Genomic DNA, 22,827 nt, shown 5'->3' with positions numbered 1-22,827 from the left:
ACACCGGCCTGTCCGGCTTTTATCGTACGAACATGCTACACACCCGCCGAACATCGTACGATGCTCGGCGGGTTTTCGAACATGTTCGTAAGTTAAAAGTCGTGCGACCTTACAGTAGTAGAGAGTAGAAAGGTATCATGGCACACTCACAAATCTTCTGCCCCCATGTGCTCCAAGATGGAGACTCTCATAGTTTAGAGTTAGGACCGCACTATAAGAGGTGCCTTGGCGCGGCTGTGCGGCTTTCACATTTTCTGCAGAAGACGTGTATCCAAACCTCTGTTATTATCCTTAGTGGTGAGACAAGTTGTTTTACATGCTGGTTTGTGAGTGTGCCATGATGCCTTTCTACTGTTTTACTGTTCAAAGCCCATTTCGTGTGCACCTTACTGTATAGCTGGTGACAAATTGTTGAGTGCGTTTGTCATTTGTTTTGCTTGACCGATTTGGTGCAGTGACGCATGGGGGTTCTCAGCTGCCATTGGGATGTGCGGGATCCCTTGTGTGTTCCTGTGCCTTTAAGGAGGTTGGGCTTCCTCCTGACAAACCTGCACCCAATTTGAAATCTTCTGCCCCCATGTGCTCCAAGATGGAGACTCTCATAGTTTAGAGTTAGGACCGCACTATAAGAGGTGCCTTGGCGCGGCTGTGCGGCTTTCACATTTTCTGCAGAAGACGTGTATCCATACCTCTGTTATTAACCTTAGTGGTGAGACAAGTTTTTTTACATGCTGACTTGTGAGTGTGCCATGATACCTTTCTACTGTTTACTGTTTGAAGCCCATTTCGTGTGCACCTTACTGTATAGTTGGTGACAAATTGTTGAGTGCGTTTGTCATTTGTTTTGCTTACAGTAGTAGAGGTCGCACGGCTTCCACAGACCTTACGATAATCGTACGATCGCGGGATTTCCCGTGATTATCGTATGATCGCAAGGTGTGTGGGGACCTTTAGATGTCCTTTGACCCACTTTTCATACGCCCTATCCAACCAACTAGTTTTTACAACTTCACCTGTTAATCGTTTCCTGCAAATTTTCCCATACAATCCATAGTCCTGCTCCCATTTCCCCTCAGTACGTTCCTTTGTACCAACTACTCTCCTCAGATCTATACATACGTCCTGGGGCTGATGTTATCCTTTACTATTCTTTGTCCCTGATCTGTGTTTATCTCGTTGTTTTTAATGTCTACATTGACTGATGTTAACCCATCTTTGTTATATCCTAACCTCTAGAGACTGAATGCCGTAGTCTTCAAATCCTGGTGGCATGAGGAATGTTGACATGTTGTTTCCGCCAATGTTATTTCTTTTCATGTCTGTATTACCTTACTTACAATAAAAAATTATACATGCTAAAAAAAATTAAAAAAAGATCTGGCGCCAAAAGCTGCAAAGGCAGCGACAGGAACATAGAATATGATACAAACTACCAATCTGGCTGCACTGTCTCCAACATAGAGCAGAGGAGGACGGGAAAATTTCACTGAGCCTAAAGGTGTCCATACACTGTACGATTCTCGTACGAGAATCGTGGGAAATCCCGCGATCGTACGATAATCGTACAGTGGATGGAAGGCGTGCGACCGTTTCTACTGTACGGTCGCACGTCTTCCGTCGAACAAGCAGGTTTGAAAACCCGCTGAGAATCGTACGATTCTCGGCGGGTTAGTGGCCTGCTTGTTCGACAACTGCCGAACGGGCCGGTGGCGCACGCGCACACTGCCCGTTTGCAGTGATCGGAAACCCACCCCTCACTGCGGTCATCGGAAACCCGCCCCAAAGCGGGGTGGGCTTTCGATGATCGCAAGTACGATCTGCCTGTCCAAGATGGGCAGATCGTACGAGCTTTTAATAAGCTTACGACCATCGCAAGACAAAAGTCTTGCGATGGTCGTAAGGTGTATGGGCACCTTAAGGGGGGTCAGATACCATTGAAGTGTAATTTTATGTGACAGATCCCACAGGTCAGCACTTTTAGTTACCTTATGGGAAGAGGCAATGGCCAGAGTCCATTGTTGGGGGGTGAACGAAGCATGTAGGTCATCCTCCCATGGTAGAAAGGGATGAGATTTGGTAAAAACACGTTTGTTTTGGAGGGTGGAATATAACAAAGTAATACCCCTATGTTTCGAAGTCTAGATTAGTTATTTTTAATGGGCTATTCTTTTAAAGTTTGTTTGTGACTGGACTTCTGCTTTAAAGTAAAACTGTCACAACCCTGTTCACTTCAAACTGAGGCTTTTGAAAATGCTGCATCAGTGAGTGTATTCCAAAATGATTAGAGGGAAAATAAAATGCCAATCACAACTTTATGTGTAAATGTTGAGCTTAGAAATAACAAAATAGATAGGAAATTTTGAAAAAACGTAATATATTTTAAACAACACTAGTGTCGGAGCCCCCATGAGAAATCATGACTATAGCATTGTCAACCCTGAAATCAAGGCAGTCATCTGGATCTCTATTTCTTTTACCCAGTCTTCCATCATGATGTACTGTACAAATAATTTCTCTCATTTAACCCTCTTTGCATTGCTACGTTGTATGCTGTTGTTTTGCAATATTGTGTAGGTATTTTCATAAGTATATAAAGAAGGTGATTTATGAACTGTTTATAAACTGTATGACAATATTGACAATGTGTACAAATAGACATTGCACAGCATGGCTTCACTTCTTACCTATCTCTTCTTTTCTGTGTGTGTGGACATAGCACAGTAGGACTACTCTTGTTTCGTGCCCTGGATGTAATTCTTACCATCAGTTATGTCTGCACAGACACTGCATGGTACCCTTTCTCTTGTGTCCTTGAAGTAATTCTTGCCATTTGGTCTTAGTTGTAGTCTCTGTTTAAAGAAATGTCACTTTCTAAAAAAAATTGTAAAAAGTCCCTGTGAAAGAAGACGATTAATACTTTCCTGTCCCGCTTTGGATCTTTGCACCCTTGAAGAATAATGGCTTCCAAAGACTTTTCTGCATCCAACACACTTTCATATATGAGATGCCTCTAGCTATCGGTTGTGGTTTAATCCACCTGCCTCTACATCCCTACAAGATGGGATGTAACGTATTGAACTACAGCACATAGCAGAGAGCCAGGCATCTCACGCATGAAAGGGTGTTGGATACAGAAAATTCTCTGGTTGGCATTATTCTTTAAAAGAGAGAAGGTCCAAAGCAAGACAGGAAAGTATTATTCATCTTTTTATGCAGGTACTTTTTTCTTTTTGCTTTAAAAAGGGTAGAACAGCCAAACTGGGAGAGAGTGTATAGTACTTCAGACATTCATAGCAAAAGAAGACAGACTCCAGACCCACCAATCCCTTCCAGCTTCCACAGTGCAGAAGATACTTCAGTAGAACAGAGACTGACACTGTGCAGTAGAACAACAGCTCATAATAGATGTGCATGAGATCTTCTTCTTGTAACAGATCCCCAGATAGCAATAAAACCTGACAGGGATTCTAACCTTTTCCTAGTCTATCCAAAAACTAAACAAATTTGAATTTTGACATCCCATGTTTGGAGTTTCCCATCTCCCTGTTGGATTTTCATTTATATTATGAAGAATGGAAGCAGTAAAGTGAGAATAACCAAAGAAAGATAGGAATATCCCGTATTCCATGGTGGGTAGGAACATAATTAGAAAGCACAGAGCAATCTCACCATTGGAATCCTTAAGAAATATAGGAAGCAGGGGAGTTACTAATTCCCTCAGGTTCAACTTATTACTAAAATGTCCCTGTTAGGTGGGCTGACCATTTCATTTCAAGATAGGTAGGATAATTGAATTGGATATTTTCCCATGTATATCTTTCTTGATAGTTCCTACTAAGCTGATAAATTCATATTTCTCACTCTGGTAAAAAGCTTTCCTCGCTACTACGTGCTGAGCAAGCTTTCAGTAGCTCTGGGAATTACTGAATCTCATCTTTTCTTCATCACAATATGTTGACTTTAGCAGAAATTGATGTAGTTGATGTTACATATCTTAGTTTTCCTTACTGACCGTTGTGTGGACTTTATTTTCTTGTGATTTTAGAAGTCTCGCCATGAGAGATGTGTAAACTTACTAATCAATGTCAGTTTTCACAGGCTTGTAATGTGTCAGCGGCCCAGGGAATAACTATTTCCTTGTCCAAGCTAGAACATTTCACATTTTATAGTATTGGTCTGCATTTTTTTACAGAGAAAGCATTCCAGAATAAAACAAATACCACTAGCAATTTAGGAGCTTGCTGTTTTATATTTTTGGTTATTTGTTTTAAAATGTATTGCAATCTCCAAAATGCCTGGGCCTACGATATAGTTATGAATGATTAATGGGAATTCTACTGTTAGATCATTTGAAATAGTCTGACAGTTTGACAGAGTGGACCCTATTATTTACTCTTCTCAATAACATAATAAGTATAGTACTTCCTTATTAGAGTTATAATGTCACAGGAAGAAGGGATTCTCCTCCCATCATTGCCTATGCAGATATAAGCATTATCTTCATTGGATATTGCTTGAATGATTAAAGGTTACCAGCTACGGGCAGTGAGCCTTCGCTCCAATAGAAGGAGAGCCTGCTGCAGGGTGGGGTTTCTGTGCATTCTGCAAAGTAATCTGGTAAGTGATCTTTGGAACTACTTTACCACCAGTTAATTGACAGACCCAGCTTGGACGAATCTTCCACTTCATCAGTCCAGTCTGAACTATTTACAGTTCTCATTAAAGCTATTTCGCTCATCTCTAGAAGGGTCACTTGAAAATGCATAAATGGTTTTTTATTGTCTTCCCTTAATTAAAATTCCGTTTTTTCTTAACGGGCGGATGGCAAGAGGTTAAAGTGAACCAAAAAAATTGAAAATTGCCTGTACTCTGAATCGAAAGATCAGTTTGGATCTACTGTAAAGCGCCAAAGCTTTTAAGATTGTTGGCTCTGGTCCACCCTTCCTATTACTTGTCCTTTACCATTGGTTAGTGAGGCTTCCCATCATGCTTTATATATGTGTAGCACCCCCCTGACCCCCAGGGGCCTGAGTTGGACCCCCAAAGGATAAGGAGGTCTGACATTTCACTCTCAGGGGTAGATCCTTAGCTAGGTTGTGGGCTGTGAACAGTAAATTGGGCACCAATCACTTTAAGGACCTTTTAAATGCTTTATAGGGATGTTTATGAGCTCTTCCCTGGGAGAGACATTAGACTTATTCCTGAGCTCCATGCCATCTCCTGGCCTTCCTGGCACTTCCAGAAGTCATAGGGCTCCTCCGGTTCTCCTCCCCAGGCAGTTCCAGACACCACCAGGATCCACATGTGGCCCCCACCAGGCTTGAGGCCTAGTCAGCTTCTCCAACCTTGTGCATTCCACTCCCCAGGCCAAGCCCAGGGGTGGACTGAACCAGAGCACATGGCAATTCCTGAGTATTTATGCACTTCCCCAGCATGCACCACTGGCCATAAACCTCCTTGTGATTGGCTAGTGAGGCATAGACACTCCTGATGTTCCCCTATTGGCTTCCCCACTCTATGGCAGGGTCACACCCCACTCACAGGTTGGTGCAATCTAGGGATGCACAGATACTTTTCGAGTACCAGTGCAGATACTTGGCATTTTCATGAGAACTACCAGGGTTGCAGCGGTTGCAGCTGGGACCTGGCTCTGGCGCTCCACCACTGTCCTGAAATCATTACTCTGTATTGTTTTAGAAAAACTGTCACATGACAATAAACAAAAATGTATCAGTACTCGTACTTGTAAGTACTCGGCAAGTACCAGTACTCGTACTCGCAGAACTGGTATCTGTGCATCCCTTTATTTATATTTATAAAAACAAAATCGTACATTACATCATAGATTGTACAAATCCCAGGATCTCCGTGTGCTCCTTACAAATGACAGCTGCCTCCTAATTTTTGAATTTTTCTCTAGTGTAGTCTTGGAGCTTAAAAGTATCGGTACATGTACTCGTACTTGTACCGAGTACTGTACTTGGTATCTGTGCAACCCTAGTGCAATCAATAGCAGAATGCCTAGAATTAACCAAACGACACCAGACAACAAGTCAGCCAGACTGATTACAGTGCTAGCAGCACTAAATTTTTGTAGCCACTCCACTTAAGGTGGTAGGGCTACATATGCAAATAATAAAGTGAAAAACAGCAATTATGGAAGCTGGTTTTTTTTTCATATCAGAACAGCCTGAGCTTCTGGTGTCCTGGGTGCTCTACAAGAGATCCAAACCAATATGCAGACACTCATAAGTGCCTTCCATTCGGAGAAAGTGTCACTTTACAACATTTTGGGCCTTACATATTCTCTTTTAGAGCTTGCTCACACCATGTCCGTTGAGCTGCATTTTTCTGCATGCCACTGAACATGTAAGGTATGAACATAACACATAGAGAAAAATTGCTTTTCATGAGTCTTTTTCACAACATACATGTACGATGGTGTGCAGAAAAACACAGCGGACATACAGTAGTGTGAACAATCTAGAATATTTATATACTGGTTCAATTTAAAAATAAAACCTTGACTGGGCTTCCGCCATCCTTGGTAGCATTTCTACTCTTTGCAGCATACAATGTGTTTACATTTTATAATTCAAATATTAATTTCACTGGTCAGGTCCAGTGAAACGTTTTCAATCTTTAATCTGGAGCTTGTAATAGCATGGTTCTTTAGAAAATCCATACAATGAATGGACATTCTAATACCACATATACATCAGTGTGATTAACTTGTACAAGGCTATCACCAGGAAAGTCAGTGTTTTCATTGTGACTGTATTTAGGAGGTTCTTTACCAGGGTCACACCATCCGGAGGTGATATCTGAATTATAGATAAAGCCTGGTGGATTGAATCACCTTCCGGCTTCTTAAAACCTTTTGAGAGCTGCTGCTGCTGCAAGTTCTCCTTGCTATAAATCCTAGCTCTGTCCCTTCCCTCTTTGGAGTTTTAGGTGTCGATGCCAAGCGTGGGATGTTCTCACCCTTGCTGTTTCATTTTGCATAATAAAAATATATGAAAGTTTGAAGAGGGTTCAGGGGAGGGCATCTAAATAAATAAAAGGGACGAAAAAGGATTACAAATCTTACTTACTATGAAAGATTGTGTTTTTGTGTTTCAGTGGTGACTTAATAAGCAGGTTTAAATATAGCCAGCCACTATAAAGATTTGGGAAATTAAGTGTTAATCCTAAAGACTGTACTAAGTACATGGACAACAGCTGCATATGGAAGAAAAGGGGTTTCTCAATTAATTTAGAAAGGGGTTCTTTACAGTAAGAGACAAGTTAAGCTGTGGAATACTTCACAATAAAGTAAAACAATATGGACCTAAACATTGGTTGGTTTTCTTGCAATGAATAATGTGCAAAGTTATATATATATACTAAAGGCTAAGAGAGTAATATTTGTATCCAGTAAATTGATCTGACTGCCCTCGGGTGTCTGTGTGGAGTTTACATCCTGTGTGCCACAATTGGCAGTGCTTGCTCTAAGGCCATGTTTCTCAACTGGTGGGTGGCAACCCAAAATTGGGTCACAACCCAGTGTTCAGTGGGTCACTGTGTGCCTTCCACTGTGCCAGGTGAGAGGGGGAGCACAGCACTGTCAGTTCTCATGTCAATCAGCTATTCAAAATATGCTGCCCGTCGCCGAGTATCAGCTTGAGATGGGGTGTGGTGGGGTCATGGCCACAAGGGAACTCCATCCATACGTGCATTGTGTAGAGCTCCGTTGCACGCCCTGTAGTGGTGACTGGACCAGAGTAACGTCAAATTCTGGGCGGGCGAACAAGGAAGCTGTACATGCAATGTACATATGGATGGAGCTCCGTCAAAGCACAGCAGCCCACACTGTACCCCAAGCTGAGGATCCACTTTAGTTCTCCTACAGTAGGGAGAGTAGATGGATCTTAAAAAAAGAAAACATTTAAAAAGATTGTTTGGTGTGTATGTGTGGGTGCGAATGTCGGCGAGTGTGTGAGATTGTGTCTGTGGTTGTGTGCATCTGTCAGTGTTCTTGAAGGCCTGTTCACACTAGAACAGTGTGTTAATTGCACAGTCCCGTGTGATTAACGCTCTATACCACGCATTCACACCTAACACGCATTCTGGTGCTGGAGGTGCGTTGCATGCCATTTAAATGGCACTTTAAACATTCCTCCTGTCCACAGTTCGATCACTCGCACTGGAACGCGCGGTACAGCAATGCAGTACATTCCAGTGTGGTGCGTCTTGGGTCACAACTACAACACAGGGTGCTTTACTACAAGAGAGGTCAAAACAGTGTGGCCACACACCTAACCACATCAAGACTTCAGACAGGGTAACAACTGAGATGTAAGTGTACTATACATTGCTTTGCAACTTTTTCATCAGAATGTCCAACCACAGAAAATCTTTTTCAGCAACAATAGCATCTATTTAAACCACCTTAATATACCATATTGTTAAAAGAAATGGCAGAGAGGTGGACACAGTTTTTTGGAGCGGTGATTTAAAACGATTCATGAGAAAACACGCACGGGTGGCCAGGACAGCCTTTGGCAGCCTATGATCAAGCTGCTTTTAGACAGCTGAGATCACAGGTAAAATGCACAGAGCCAATCAGGGGGCCTTAGCGAATGCTATAGGCAGACTTTTTTTGGTTTTTTTCACATCTTCTGGTCTTTTTTTCCTTTAGATAACAAAGAATAAAAAGCACTAAAAGAAAGCTCTATCTGTCTCAAAAAATTATATGCAATTCTTTTGGAAACAATGTTTCATGACTTGGTAATGGTCAGTCAAACCATCACTGCACTGAAAACTGAAAAATGACCTGGTAATGAAAGGCTATATACAGGCCAGTACTCAAGTGGTTAAGATTCACTCTCAAAATGGATGAAGCGGCACCCAGGAGTCGCTAACAGACACATGGAATCAGGTTGTGGAGGATGCTGTAAAGAACACAATGTGCATGAGACCCTACATTTCCCAATGAGAAGTTAGCATCCCTGTCTAGCATCTCCTTTTATTTATTCATTTATTTTTGGTAATAGCAAGTGGATGTGGCTGCTATCTTTGTAGCAGTAATTGAACTGAATCTATCATTTTACCGTGCACCAAGCAAATAATGAACCCCCTTTCTAACATCATGTACAAAGCAGGCTCAGATCACTCTAATTAATTTTCCAAGGCATAGGCCGGAAAACACAGGCTTCAGCTAGTTCACCAGCAATTAAAGGGTCCATCGGGTCAGTAAAATATGATATACAGAGTGAATCCCTTCAGCATTACCTCCATTAGTTCTATTCCCTCCAACAGTCATTTATCTGTCAGCAGCACACTGCTAATGCAGCATACACTGTAACCTCCTCCCTCCCATTGGTGAAGAGGTTAATGGACAGAAGACAGTGCCAGAAAGAAGGCAGATGATGCCGAGCAGACAATTAATGCTCAGTCGGCAGATAATAGACTTAAAGTCAACAATAAGCAACATTATTTTGGAACATCGATGTGATTCATATCACTTAAGTGTTATCAAAGCATTTTTAAAGAGTTTGTGTCACCTACAAGCAAGGTGCCTGTTTTGTAAGCTGAACCACAATTAGACCGATTAATTTACTATGAACTATTAATGAGGCATTAGGCATAGCGAAGAAGCTCCACACTTGTAAAGATCAGTTAATTCAACTATATCTCTGGCTTTTGTTTTTCTAGACAGCAAGTACATTCCATACCCATCAGCACCCCTATCTTGGTGGGATATTCCAGATTGCAACCCTCAGAACGGTGGTGCTTACTGGATACAGTTGTTTGGTAGACACAAGCAGGACTTGGCTAGAAGGGGGTCAATGATTTCCATAAAAGGACTGCAAATGACAAAATACGGTTCGCTTTTCCCAAAAAGGGTATTTAAATTATTTCTAGACCTAGAGACTCGTATTTTTTTTTATTCACCACTTGACCATTGAAATTGACCATTTGGAGGCAAGCTATGTCTTCTTTTGTCTATTTTATTACCCAAGAATTCTTGTTCAGGGAGGCTAGGGGATGTAGAGTTAAAGTTAGTTTATAACATATATATCTCATAATTACCATATAAAAATACTATAAAAATAATTGTAGCTCTACATCTCCCAGCCTCACTGTTATAGTGATCAGTAAGCCTCACTGTTATAGTGAACAGTGGGCAAATTGTGAATAAACTCTGAATATTGAGCTCTAAGGAAGCTCTGGGTCACAAGCTTTAAGTCTGCTTGAGTTGGACTCTGTTGTCTTCCATACTTAATTCCTTCACTTGTAGTTTAAAGTGGACCTAGTATCAGCTTTATTTTTCATGTTAAATACATGCATGGTAAGTGATGTACAGTATATCATTTACAGTTATTATTATCTCTCCAAGAGGTCACTATACCCTCCCTCATAATGCCTCCATCAGCTTTTCTTTCCAAAAGGATGGCACCATCTTTGTTTAGGTGTTGTTTAGGGTCAGCATCTGCTTCCTGGACTTGAATGCTGGCTTAGAGATGACACGAACCACTGGAGAAAGTATAATGCTTCCTCCTGTCTTCAGAAGACTATTGACATAATTTCAGCCTTGGCAAAGTCACTGGTCTGAAGCTCAATTACCTCTTTTTAATGATTTATTGGAAAATAAGAGTGTTGCCTTACGTTGTGAGGTGTCAGGGATTTAATTGTGCAGACATCTAAGTACTGAAAGTTAGTAAAGGTTGTATGCAGTTCACCAGATTACAGAATCTCCTCTCCGGTAGAGTTGAGCGGATCTGTCTGGGTTTGGTTTATGAACAGTTTCTTAAATCTTGCTTGAAGTTCAAGAAAATTTGAGGGGAACCTCATTGAAACCAAAAGCATAGAAATCTTGCTATTTAATTCTGACCATAGGGGTAATAAGCAAGCTATTGTGAAACAACAGGCATGGGCACTGCCACTGGGGACATATACCAATGCCAAAATTACATTTTAAAAAAGGTGTCTCCTCAAACACAAAATTGTCAGCTCTCCCTAACAGTGCAACATACACTGACAATATTGCTGGGAGCCTGGGATCTGCATGCAGAGCCTAAGCAAGGGTGACATCACAATTTTTATAGTGAGAATAATGAGGCTCCCAAACCTCTTGATAAGACATTCCTGCACTATGCTGGGATCATTTTGTGAGATTTAGGGTACTCCTTGTTCCCCAGGAATCTTGCAGTAAGTTCAGTGACGTCACCCCCTGCGGTACTTTTTCAAACATTTTGGTGCTACCCTTATACAGCGATTAAGAAAGGGTGAGGGTTGCCTTAATCTAATGAGCCCACCCTGCTTTCTGTTGCAAGGTCCGCTTTAATAAATTTATGTCCGATCTAAAATGTAACTCGAGGGTAACATGTCTCCAATGAGAAAATGTACAGTGCTTCTTGTTTTATCAAACCCTTATGAAGATCACAGGATTGTTGATATTGATTTTAAGTCTAGTTTGCAATAAAGGAAGTTTTTATCTTTTGTGCACAATGGAGTGCTGGATTTTCTCCTAACTTAAACTGGCAATAAATAGATGGGATTTACTCAGTTTCCTGCTGAATCGACCAAATTTGATCTGTGGGTGGCTCTGTCAGCCCCAATTGGCTTGATAAAAGATAATTTTTCATTCTACTTTTGTCAAAGGTTCCGGGTGGAAATTTGTGGGCCGAATGTTTTGGCACTGTTTTGGTGGCTGCATTAATTGTTCAGGTATTTAGACAGCAGTAGATATGCCAGCTGTCAGAATACAATAGGCTGGCAGGGGCTTTAAAGTGATGTTGAAGTGAAAAGTTTTTTTAAGCTATTTCAAATGCTGATTAAATTACTTGCAATGAATGCTGCTTCTTGAGGTTTAAAAGTTTTAGTTTCCTGCACAATTTACTGGTCCCGAGCACTGGCCCTGATATGACATACTATCCTGTTTAGTACTCAGGATGAGTATGTCCGCCGCTGTATTCTTCCTTGCTGAGGAGATATTGCAACCTGAAGATCCTTAGCTCCCAGTTTCCCCAGTCACTGGTCGAGACTCGAGTGTAGGGTGAAACAAACTCTGATTTATTGAGCAACTGTGCAACCTTTTATACAGCAAGTGATGAGATCAGATTATAATCCCATCACATCCACCCTGCCTTCTTCAGATAACACCAATACACATTTAACTCATAAACTCATCACCATGTCGTCACAAGTAGCTCTTAAGGCCGGATGCAGCGGGATACTTTGGACCCCCCCACAGTGCTAGCTGTTTTGTTTTATTCTTTAAAAATAAAACAAAACAACTTGAACTCTACCACCAGCAGCGACACATCCTTTTATCCATTCTTTCCTGTCCCCTGATGAGAATTCATATCAATATACCTCCAGACAAGCCAGTAATTAATCGCTACAAACTATAGTCTTAGTGGCCGCACAGCATTTGATGCTACAATGAGTACACAACATGGTCTTAGAAGTGGATGGATTCTCCAAAAAATAGCTAAACTAGTGTAGCACCCCCCTTGACCCCCAGGCGCCTGAGATGGACCCTGAAAGGGGAGAGAGGGCAGACATTTCACTCTCCGGGGCAGATCCTTAGCCAGTGAAGAGATCAAGAAAGTTGGGTGCCTGACGGAATAAATGTCAGTTAAAGTACCGCAGCGCTGAATACTGAAAAATGGCCTTGATGGGAAGGGGGTTTAACACCGCGGATGTCAACTGGTTAAGTGCCTTTTTAAATGCTTTATTGGAGAACTTCATAACTGGGAAAGAGGTATAGGGCTTAGAACATCCATGGCAAAAATAAGACAGACTCCAGACTGACCAATCTCTTTCAGTCTTCAACAGTGCAGAATCAATAGAACAGGCTGACACAGAGCAACAGCTGAAAAGGGATAGGCATGAAATCTTCCATAGGAGACACACCAGACTTTCTCCTGAGGTCTATACCAGTACCAGGCACCTCCAGTAGCCTTCCAGCTTCTCTGGTTCTCTTCCTCAGTCATGTCCACATGGGGCCTTCTCCAGACTTGAGGCCTAGTCAGCATCTCCATCACTGGGCATCTCACCCCGAGGCTAAGTCCGGGATGGACTGGACTGAGCACATGGCAATTCTCCTGAGTATATATGTACTCCCCCAGCATGCACCACTGGCCAAGAAACCCCCAGTGATTGGCTGGTGAGGCACGGACATTCAAGATTTTCCCCTGTTGGCTGCCCCACACTTCAGCAGGGTCACACCCCACTCAGGCAGGTACAATTAACAGCAAAACACCTGGAATTAACAAAATAATAACAAGCTATAAATCAACTAGACTGATTACAGCTCTAGCAATGCTAAATTTCTAGCAGCCACTCCACAGAAGGTGGTATGGGCTGCATTGGTAATAACTAAAGAAAACTGTTTTGTGTATATCAAAGCATTTTGCACAGGCAGAAGATAAAGTTCATTCATAGAGATGGGGAAGTTTAAGAGTTTAAATCCTTTTGCTATTTTGTAGAGATAACAATGAAGCTTGGAGGAAATTGGAACAAAAACTAAAGTTATAAGTAAGAGGAATGTGTACTTGTAGACATCCAGAGCAGCATTCTGATGCACAACATAAGTTAAGAGCCTTAGGGCTGTATAATCACTATGATAAAAACCTATGAAAAAAGCATCAGCAATGAAAGAACTGTATCCATGGTCAAAATATAACAGCATATATTAATTATCACATTTTAAATTATTTCTAGCCTACTCCTATTATTCTGAACAATCTTGAAGTTTGAAAACTTACGTTTTGAAAAATCCCACTCATTTACTTCCTTGAATACAGTGACACATGAACCAATCAGCCATAACATTATGACCACCCAACCTATATTGAGTATGTCCGCCTTCTGCCACCAAAACAGCCCTGACTGGTCAAGGCATGGACTCCACTAGATCTCTGAAGGTATGCTGTGGTATCTGGAAGTTCGTCGACCTCCTCCCCAGCTCCCCGCGGACACCAAGGACGCCGGTGGTGTCCGGGGGGGGAGGGCGGCCCCTTCTTCGGGACGCAGAAGCGATCTGGCGACAGGTAAGTCGCCAGGATCGCTTCTGTTGTAAAGCCGACAGTCGGCTCTACAAGTTTAAACAGAGTCCCGGCGGCAAAAGTCACCGGGAGTCTGTTTAAACAGCCCCGATGCTGGCGACGTACACTGTACGTCGTCAGTCACGAAGGGGTTAAAGCCTGTAAGTTGTGTGGTGGGGCCTCCATGAATCTGACTTGCTTTTCCAGCACATCCCACAGATGCTTGATTGGATTAAGATCTAGAGAATTTAGAGTACAAGTCAACACATCAAACCATTCTTGAACTATTTTTGTAGTGTGGCAGGTACATTATTCCTGCTGAAAGAGGCCACTGCCATCAGGGGATACCATTTCCATGAAGGGGTGTACTTGCTCAGCAACCATGTTTAGATAGGTGGTACGTGTCAAATTAGCATCCACATGAATGGCAGGACACAAGGTTTACCACCAGAACATTGCCTAAATCATCACACTGCCTCTGCCGGCTTGCCTTTTTCCCATAGTGCATCCTGGTGCCATCTCTTCCCCAGGTAAGCGACACACACACATGGCCATCCACATGATGTAAAAGAAAATGTCATTCATAAGACCATGCCACCTTCTTCCATTGCTCTGTGGTCCATTTCTGATGCTCATGTGCCCATTGTAGGTGCTTTTGGCAGTGGACACGGGTCAGCATGGGAACCCTGACCGGTCTGTGGCTATGCAGCTCCATACATAACGAACTGCGATGCTCTGTGTGCACAGGCACCTTTCTAGTGGAACCAGTATTAACTTTTTCAGAAATCTAAGCTACAGTAGCTCTTCTATTGGATCAGACTACACGGGCCAGCCTTCCCTCCCCACGTGCATCAATGAGCCTTGGCTGCCCATGACCCTGTTAGTTGCTCAGCGGTTTTTCTTCCTTGGACCACTTTTGGTAGGTCTTGACCACTGCAGACCGGGAACATCCCACAAGAGTTGCAGTTATGGGGTTTCTCTGACCCAGTCGTCTGGCCATCACAATTTGGCTCTTGTAAAAGCCGCTCCAATCCTTACACTTGTCCATTTTTTCTGCTTCCAACACATCAATTTCAGAGACAAAGGGGGTGATTTACTAACCTAAACACACACACACACCAGGTGTGTGTGATTTTCACACAGCAAAACGTATTTATCAACCAAAAAGTCTCTAAAAGCATATTTCCACTAATGCCATATATGCAAAAATCAAGCACATGATGCATATATAATGCTGCTTCACAGTTTAGACAAAAATGGTTAGCTCATGCATTTACATTCCTGCATTCATCAACGCAAGCAACATAACATAGAGCTAATTTACACCACATTACCTTGCAATTCATTGCAGGGCTTTGCACAACACACCTGCTGGGTGTGTACACACTACAAAGGTGTTTCGATTCCTCCCATAGATCATGCTGGGAGGGAACACACTACAGAGGTGTATACACGTTCGTGGTGTGTTTAAAAGGTTAGTAAATCAACCCCAAAATGTTCACTAGCTGCCTAATATATCCCACCCACCTCCAGGTGCCATTGTAACGAGATAATCAATATTATTCACTTCACCTGTCAGTGGTCATAATGTTATGGGGAATTGTTGTATATACTATGCCCTGTGAATATGCTCTGCTATGTTACCCATTTCAATGAGTCTGCTGTCTGAACTACAGGAGGGTCTGAAAGGGAGGAGTTTCAGGAGGCGCATCATCACTGCTTGCAGTCAACAAGGCACTATGGGATATGCAGTGCTTAGAAATCGAAAGTAAGCAAATGGAAGACACTGCAAAGCACGCAGGGAATCCAGAATGTTTTTGAAGAGGCAGCCAGCAGATAGGCAGCACTCCAAACTTTAGAGGAAATTTTTCACGTAAGCTTACATTGAATTGTCAAAAATAATTATCATTTGTATTGCAATTACAATGCTGATGTTTTAAAATAAAAGTGTATGATTTGATTCCCTTTATGGAGCTACAGCAATTCAACAAAAAATTTTGTTTTCTAAATATGTCAGTGCTAAGTAAACACAGCATCAGCCATTTATATACACACATCACTATCTCTACAGTAGATGAAGGCTCAGGGCTCTGATTTTAAAGATTCAGAGATTCTTATACTTGGAGATAAAAATGCATTCAGCATTACAAAAGTGGCTTTGAAGGAAAAGCTGCTAGCTGATATTGATCTCATATTAGACAAAGCTGTGTGAATCTGCAGCATCATATCTCTACAAGTTTAAACAGAGTCCCGGCGGCAAAAGTCACCGGGAGTCCGTTTAAACAGCCCCGATGCTGGCGACGTACACTGTACGTCGTCAGTCACGAAGGGGTTAAAGTACAAGATTCAAGTGAACCTGTACTTTGCTTGCGCAGCTTGTTTGGCTGACTGGAGCAATGAAAGACACTAGTGTTTCAGGGTATGGGGTGCATGTGATGCTACCACCTCCCAGTATATACAATATGTCACCAGAACACCAAGATCAAATGTCCAAAATCATCTTTATTAATGTGCGTACAACTTGTCATACACTGAGTGGCCAAATTATTATTAACACCTGACGTTTGTAGGCAAATTAGCTATAATTAGCTATAATTTCTCGCTGAAGTTGCTAGAGGGCCAGACCATTATAAATAGGGAAGCAGGTTGTTTACCACGGCAGTAGAAGTGATTTTTTTCTGAAGATATGGGTAAACAAGGCGATTTAACAGCCTTTGAACATGGGATGTTGGCGCTCGGAGCCATGGAGCGAGTATCAGCAAAACAGCAGAATTAGTTAAATGTTCAAGAGCAGCTGTTGTTAAAGTGTTTAAAGACTGGACTGTCAGCCAAAAATCTGGGTCTGAACGTGCGAATTGTGGCCGTCACGACTAGTCAATGTTAGGGCAGAACGGAGAGTGGCAAGACTGGTACAAGACAACAGAAGGGCAACAGTGCAGTGTCATATTCCTCGCATCACCTTTCAACATCTCGTGGAGTCACGAGGCGGCCCAACAAAGTCATCTCGTGGCCCAACGAAGTACTGATGGGGTGGTCATAATAATCTGGCCACTCAGTGTTTAAAGACAATACTATAGTGTTCTGTGCCTGAGGAAGGAACACTGAATGGCCCCTAAATGTTGCCTTTGTGTGACAAGATGTACGCACGTAAATAAAGATGGTTTTGGACATTTGACCTTAATGTGCTGGTGACAGAATGTATCTACTTGGACATAGTGGTACCATCCACAGTCACTTCAGCACTCATCCATTAGGAGCATACCAGTAAGGAGTGCTTGGAATTTCTCCCATTCACAAGACCTGATGTTTGGTGATTGCCTTGTGTAAGCTCCGTAAATACTTTTTCTCTTTGCTCTTGGCGCCTGATCGGAGCTGCAGGGAACTCAGAAGGGAGGACAACTAACAGGTCTCAGCTCTAGCACTCACAAACCAACATTTAAAAGTTTTGTGACTCAGATTGGATGCAAAACGTAAACAAGATGTCACCAGCACATCACAGGAATATGTTCCAATAAATGTATTTTTTATTGACGCGTATTATCACAATGAAATCAACGTTTTGGGGCAATGCAGGGTCCCCTAATCAGGCTCAGTATGACATACTTAGTCTGACGAAGGGGACCCTGTGTAGTCCCGAAACATTGCTTTCATTGTCACAATAGGTGTCAAGAAAAAGACATTCATTGGCACAAATTCATGCGGTGTGCTGGTGACACGTTGTTTTACTTCTGATCAGTGCGGCGCTATCCGCAGTCACTTCAGCATTCATTTCTCAAGGGGGTTACCAGCGAAGAAGTGCGGGAGGACACATTTTGAACTTTTAGATTGGATGCAAGACTCTTCAGACATAAGGCTGCTAATTGTTGAAAGTAGTTGTGTCACTTCAGAAACACGACCCTTCTAGAGTATACTTGAATTTGGTAAATGTAGTTCTGATGTAGACTCTGTGATGACTACTGCTGGTTGCAAGTTTCCATTCTTGAAAGTCTACCAATAATAGGCCATAAGGAGACTTTGCCATCCAAGGGCACAACTGAACTACTGCAGTACAAGTAGCCATAGATTTAAACAATTCAAGATGACACTAAGCCCCCATACACACCTGTATGCTTGGGGAACATGCACGACATTGCATTCGTTCCACCAGTGCACAGAAACATGTGTCATTGTTGCAGGTGTGCTACAGTACCATTTATTCTTAATGGGCACCCCAACGCACCTTGACATTGCACGTGCGTGAAATTGCAGAAGTCCAAAAATACAAAAAAGGTCACAAGCACTCCAGCATGTAGAAAAGTCAATGTTTATTGACTTCAAAAGGTGTCACATCATGAGAGTGACGTTTCGGAACAGCAAAGTCCTTTCCTCAGGCAAAACAGATAATGATCAGTTTATTGACCTTTGAAGTCAATAAACATTTACTTTTCTACATGCTGGAGTCCTTGTGACCTTTTTTTTTTTTTTTGGACTTATTTTGCGGAGGCATCCACCGTCATTTTAGCACGCACCCTACAATATGGGTTTTTTAACCGGTCAGGAGTGCGATGGGTGTGTATGTTTTTTTGAAATTGCACAGGATTGCATTGTAACAAAGTACCATGAAATGCATTTATTAAAACTGGAGCAGAGAAAATCTGGAGCAGCTGTGCACGGCAACCAGCTTCTTTCATTTTCAAAGCTTAACTGAACAAACTGAAGAGAGAATCTGGTTGGTTTATATGGGCAACTGCTCCCAAGCGAATTATTCCTAAAATAGCACACACGAAAAGTAAATAAATAGATAAAAATAAAAAATATTCAGCCTTCCAGATAAAACCTCTCACTATCATCATAATTCCAAAATATGAACAAGACAAGTTATTCCAAAAAGTTATCATTTCAGACACCATGGCTGTGCCAGGGAACGGACTAGTGAAATTTGCTAGCAAGTTTAGATGCACATGGCAATTTAATAAAAACTCTGCAAGTAAGCATTTAAAATACTTACTATTTCTGTGCTTTTACCTGCATTTTTTTAAGTTGGTGAAGTTGTAAAATCTTGAGATGTAACCTGTTAATTGTCCCCCATTTTGGGTCCCTTTGCTTGCAGTATTATTGCTTTCCCGCATGAAGATTTCAGTAAAGGAGTTATTGTCATATAACTGTTATAGGGGCTGATGTATAAACCTTCTGCCAAGGGTAAAGCTGGATGAAAGCCGTTCGCATGGCGATTTCACCACTAGATGGCTCCAAGAAGCATAGGAATTTCCAATGCCCTTTGCAACATCTAGAGGTGGTAATCCACTCCTTTAATCAGCTCATCCCTCATAGTTATTATCGTCTGTATCAATTGCCCTTCCTTGTAGATTATAAACTCTCACTAATTCTTTCGTATGGTATTGTATTGTACTGTCTCCCCATATGTTGTAAAGCGCTGCGCAAACTGTTGGCACTATATAAATCCTGTATAATAATAATAATGCCATGTGAATGGCATTTGCCCAGCTGTACGCAGGGCAGAAGGTATATACATCAGCCCCTAAGTGTCTTCTGTCTAGCCAGTATCCACATCTTCAGATGAGCCTGCTATGAGATGCTATAAGGAGCCTTTGGTACAGGAGAGTGTGTGGTGGCAAACGATGGTGTTAGTATACAACATATGCATTCTATATTCTGTTTCAGTTACATGAAACAGGGTTGCAACAACTGAAGCTGGCCATAAGCCTTACTTGGATTAACAAAATTTGATGTAAAAATTGACTTGGTTTGACTTGACTTGAGTTGAGTTGGGCGTAAAATTGTTGGCTGAACAGTAACTGCATCCTATCAGATGCAGTTCCAGTTTGGTTATTCAGGGAGTCCCAGGTGCTGCAGCTTGAATATAAAATCCAGCAGTGGAGATTCCTCCAATGACACTGTTTGAGGGGAATCAATGGATTTATCTACTTCAGCCCCCCCCCCCCCCCCCCCCAACCCCAAAACTCTAACACTCTCTGTAACCCTAAAATTAACAATTCCTTAAAGAGAATCTGTCAGGGGGAGGGTAGAAACTACTTCATGTACGTTTAAGGTGTCTGCACATACCTACGCAAGTTAAAAGTGTCAAAGCTGTGCCTGTCTGAACAGCCCAATATTTGGCCTTAAGTGGGAGGTTTTTGAGGCTGCTGAAGGTATGTGCAGGCTCCTTTAGGTGCCTCCACTTTGTACTGGTAGCAGTTTTTGTTCAGTGACCAAGCAACTTTAAGTAAGCTTAACTAGTTTAACTGAGTCAAAGGGACACGGCACAAGGATCTACTGTTTTAACTACTTTGGAAAGCCCTTTGCTACATCGGGGCTCCCCAAGACTATTGAAATAATTTACCTTTTTTCTTGGTCAGTAATGCTGTGTTTACTAAGAGGTGATCTCAATGCACACTGAATATTCCTAAGCTTTTATGCATGTAATTGTCCTATCAGCTTAGCCTAGGCTGTGCAAACCACATGACCAATATAATTCGTATATGTCCCCTGATAAGTGCAAAATTGGTATGATGTTTAATAGATCTAAGCAGCAGCAGGGCTGCTCGGATCATTTATCAGTGGCCAGAACTGTTTAACTAAATGGATCCTGTTGGGAAGTGGGATTCCCAAGTGTTTGATATAGATATACCAGGCTGCACAGCAACGCTGACCTCCCAGTGCTGGGGAGTCTGCTGGAAAACAATGCGGTTGATATTTAGTTACCTGGTGGTTTTGTGTGCTGCGGAGATACGTCACCTTATCTCTCAACTCAACGTTGTCCACATCTATTATTCATAGCCAAAGGAATCTCGTCAGCTTCCTGCTGCTGACCAACTGTGCCAAGCTTAACTCTCTGCTGCCTATTGATCAAGATGGTACAGTTTGAAGGGCAATTCCAGCAAAGAAGTTCAATAAACATGTAATGTATACAAATTATTTTCCTGCAAAATTATTTTAAAGCAGACCTGAATTTTGCCCATTCAGGGCAAAATAACTGGTTTGCTTTAATCTCTTCATCCCTCTCCAGCACACACTTACATTTCCTTCTCTCTCCCATTCCCCTGATGCTCAGGTTCACTCATCCCCCTGCCTGCAAAAGCACATGCTTCACCTTCCTTCACTCTCTCTAGGGATGAACTGCGAGTTCTTATAGAACATTGGTTCGACCCAGACTCAACTCATTCGCAGTTTGGGAAAACAGTAAACTAATGCTGTAGTTTGCTGCTATAGTAACCAATCATGCACTTACTGGACTTGGAGTAGATAGAAAGTGCTGACAGCGTGTTTGCAAGGAGGGATAGTTGTTGTTATACTGTGCTAACCTGTGCTGTATACAGGACTGCCTTGGAGCATGTATAGCAAAGGATGCTATATATCCTGCTATACACTGTATATGCACATGTCCCTGTGCCTTTAAGGATGAATAGGCTGCCTCCTGGCAAACCTGCACCCGATTCATCCTTAGCTATAAATGCTTCTAGATGGAGGTTCTCATAGATTACAGTTAGGACCACACTACACACAGGGGCCTTGACGAGGCATTGTGGCTTCCACATATTTTGAAAAAGTTGTGCAACTACAAACCTCTGTTTTTAACCCTAATAGTTAGACAATGTAATTTTTTTTGCAGGCTGACTGGTGAGAGTTCTGGGAAATGTTTGCTTATGTACTTATTAAAATGTGGTATACTACAAGTGCTTAAATGCTGTCTGTGGAGTCAATACAATATGTTTCTGCCTTTTTCTGTGAAATACTGTATATATACTTTAGAATTGTTTTTTTAATTAAAGCTGGTGAATGTCCTTTTAAAATGCTACCTACTAAAAGTACTTAAATATTGTTTATAGAGTCAATACAATATTTCTGACTCATGTCTCAGAAATAATACACTCAGTTTTATTTTGCAATAAAACCTCCCTTGTCTCTCGTTTTCCAATTAAGGTCTGGTAAAACTGCATGCATAATATGCAGCTCGCTGTATTTATTTAGTTATTTACTACAGGTATTTATATAGTGCCGACAATTTTCGCATGTGCTTTACATAGTTGCACACTCACATCAGTCCCTGCCCTCAAGGAGCTTACAATATAAGGCCCTTATCTCACATGCATACATATGAGGGACAATTTATACCGGAACCAATTAACCTGCCAGCATGTCTTTGGAGTGCAGGAGGAAACCGGAGTACCCGGAGGAAACCCATGCAAGCATAGAAAGAACATGCAAACTCCTTGCAGATACTGACTTGGCAAGGATTCGGACCAGAAACTCCCATTGTCTGTACAATATTTCTGGATGTTGTCTGTGAAATAATACACTTTAATTTGTATTGCATGATAAAAACTGCCTCATCCCTCCCTCTTGCATAGCAGCCTAGTCAAACTGCTTACATACTTTCCTGACACTGTGCTATATGTGCGGCTATTGTCTGAAATATGGCACATAACCTGTCTTGTGTCTGGAATGTTGTGCTGTGGTTCTGAAGTGTTATAGCAGACTCTGTATTAAATTTTATTTTTAATACAGTACACTGTTGTGCTGCAAAAAATAGGAGACCACAAGCTATACAATGAAACTGTTTTGTCATGAGCCAATTGGTACAAAGTTGAGGGCTTTTTCAAAGAGTGAAAATTTCCATAGCTTTAAGATCTGTTGTGGCTGCAACTTCCACTGCTTAATTCAGGCTTATTACTGCTAAATAAAAAGCCAGGTGTCGCAGCCAAAACTAACTACAGAATTCTTTTTTTCCAAGGTGAAAATAATTGGATTCAATATAAGCCAAGCTAACTGTAAAAATTCAAGTACACAGCAA

Source organism: Nanorana parkeri, unplaced genomic scaffold (assembly GCF_000935625.1).
Source record: "Nanorana parkeri isolate BGI_ZX_2015 unplaced genomic scaffold, ASM93562v1 scaffold756, whole genome shotgun sequence".
Classification (NCBI taxonomy): domain Eukaryota; kingdom Metazoa; phylum Chordata; class Amphibia; order Anura; family Dicroglossidae; genus Nanorana; species Nanorana parkeri.
Note: the sequence above shows the minus strand (reverse complement) of the source record.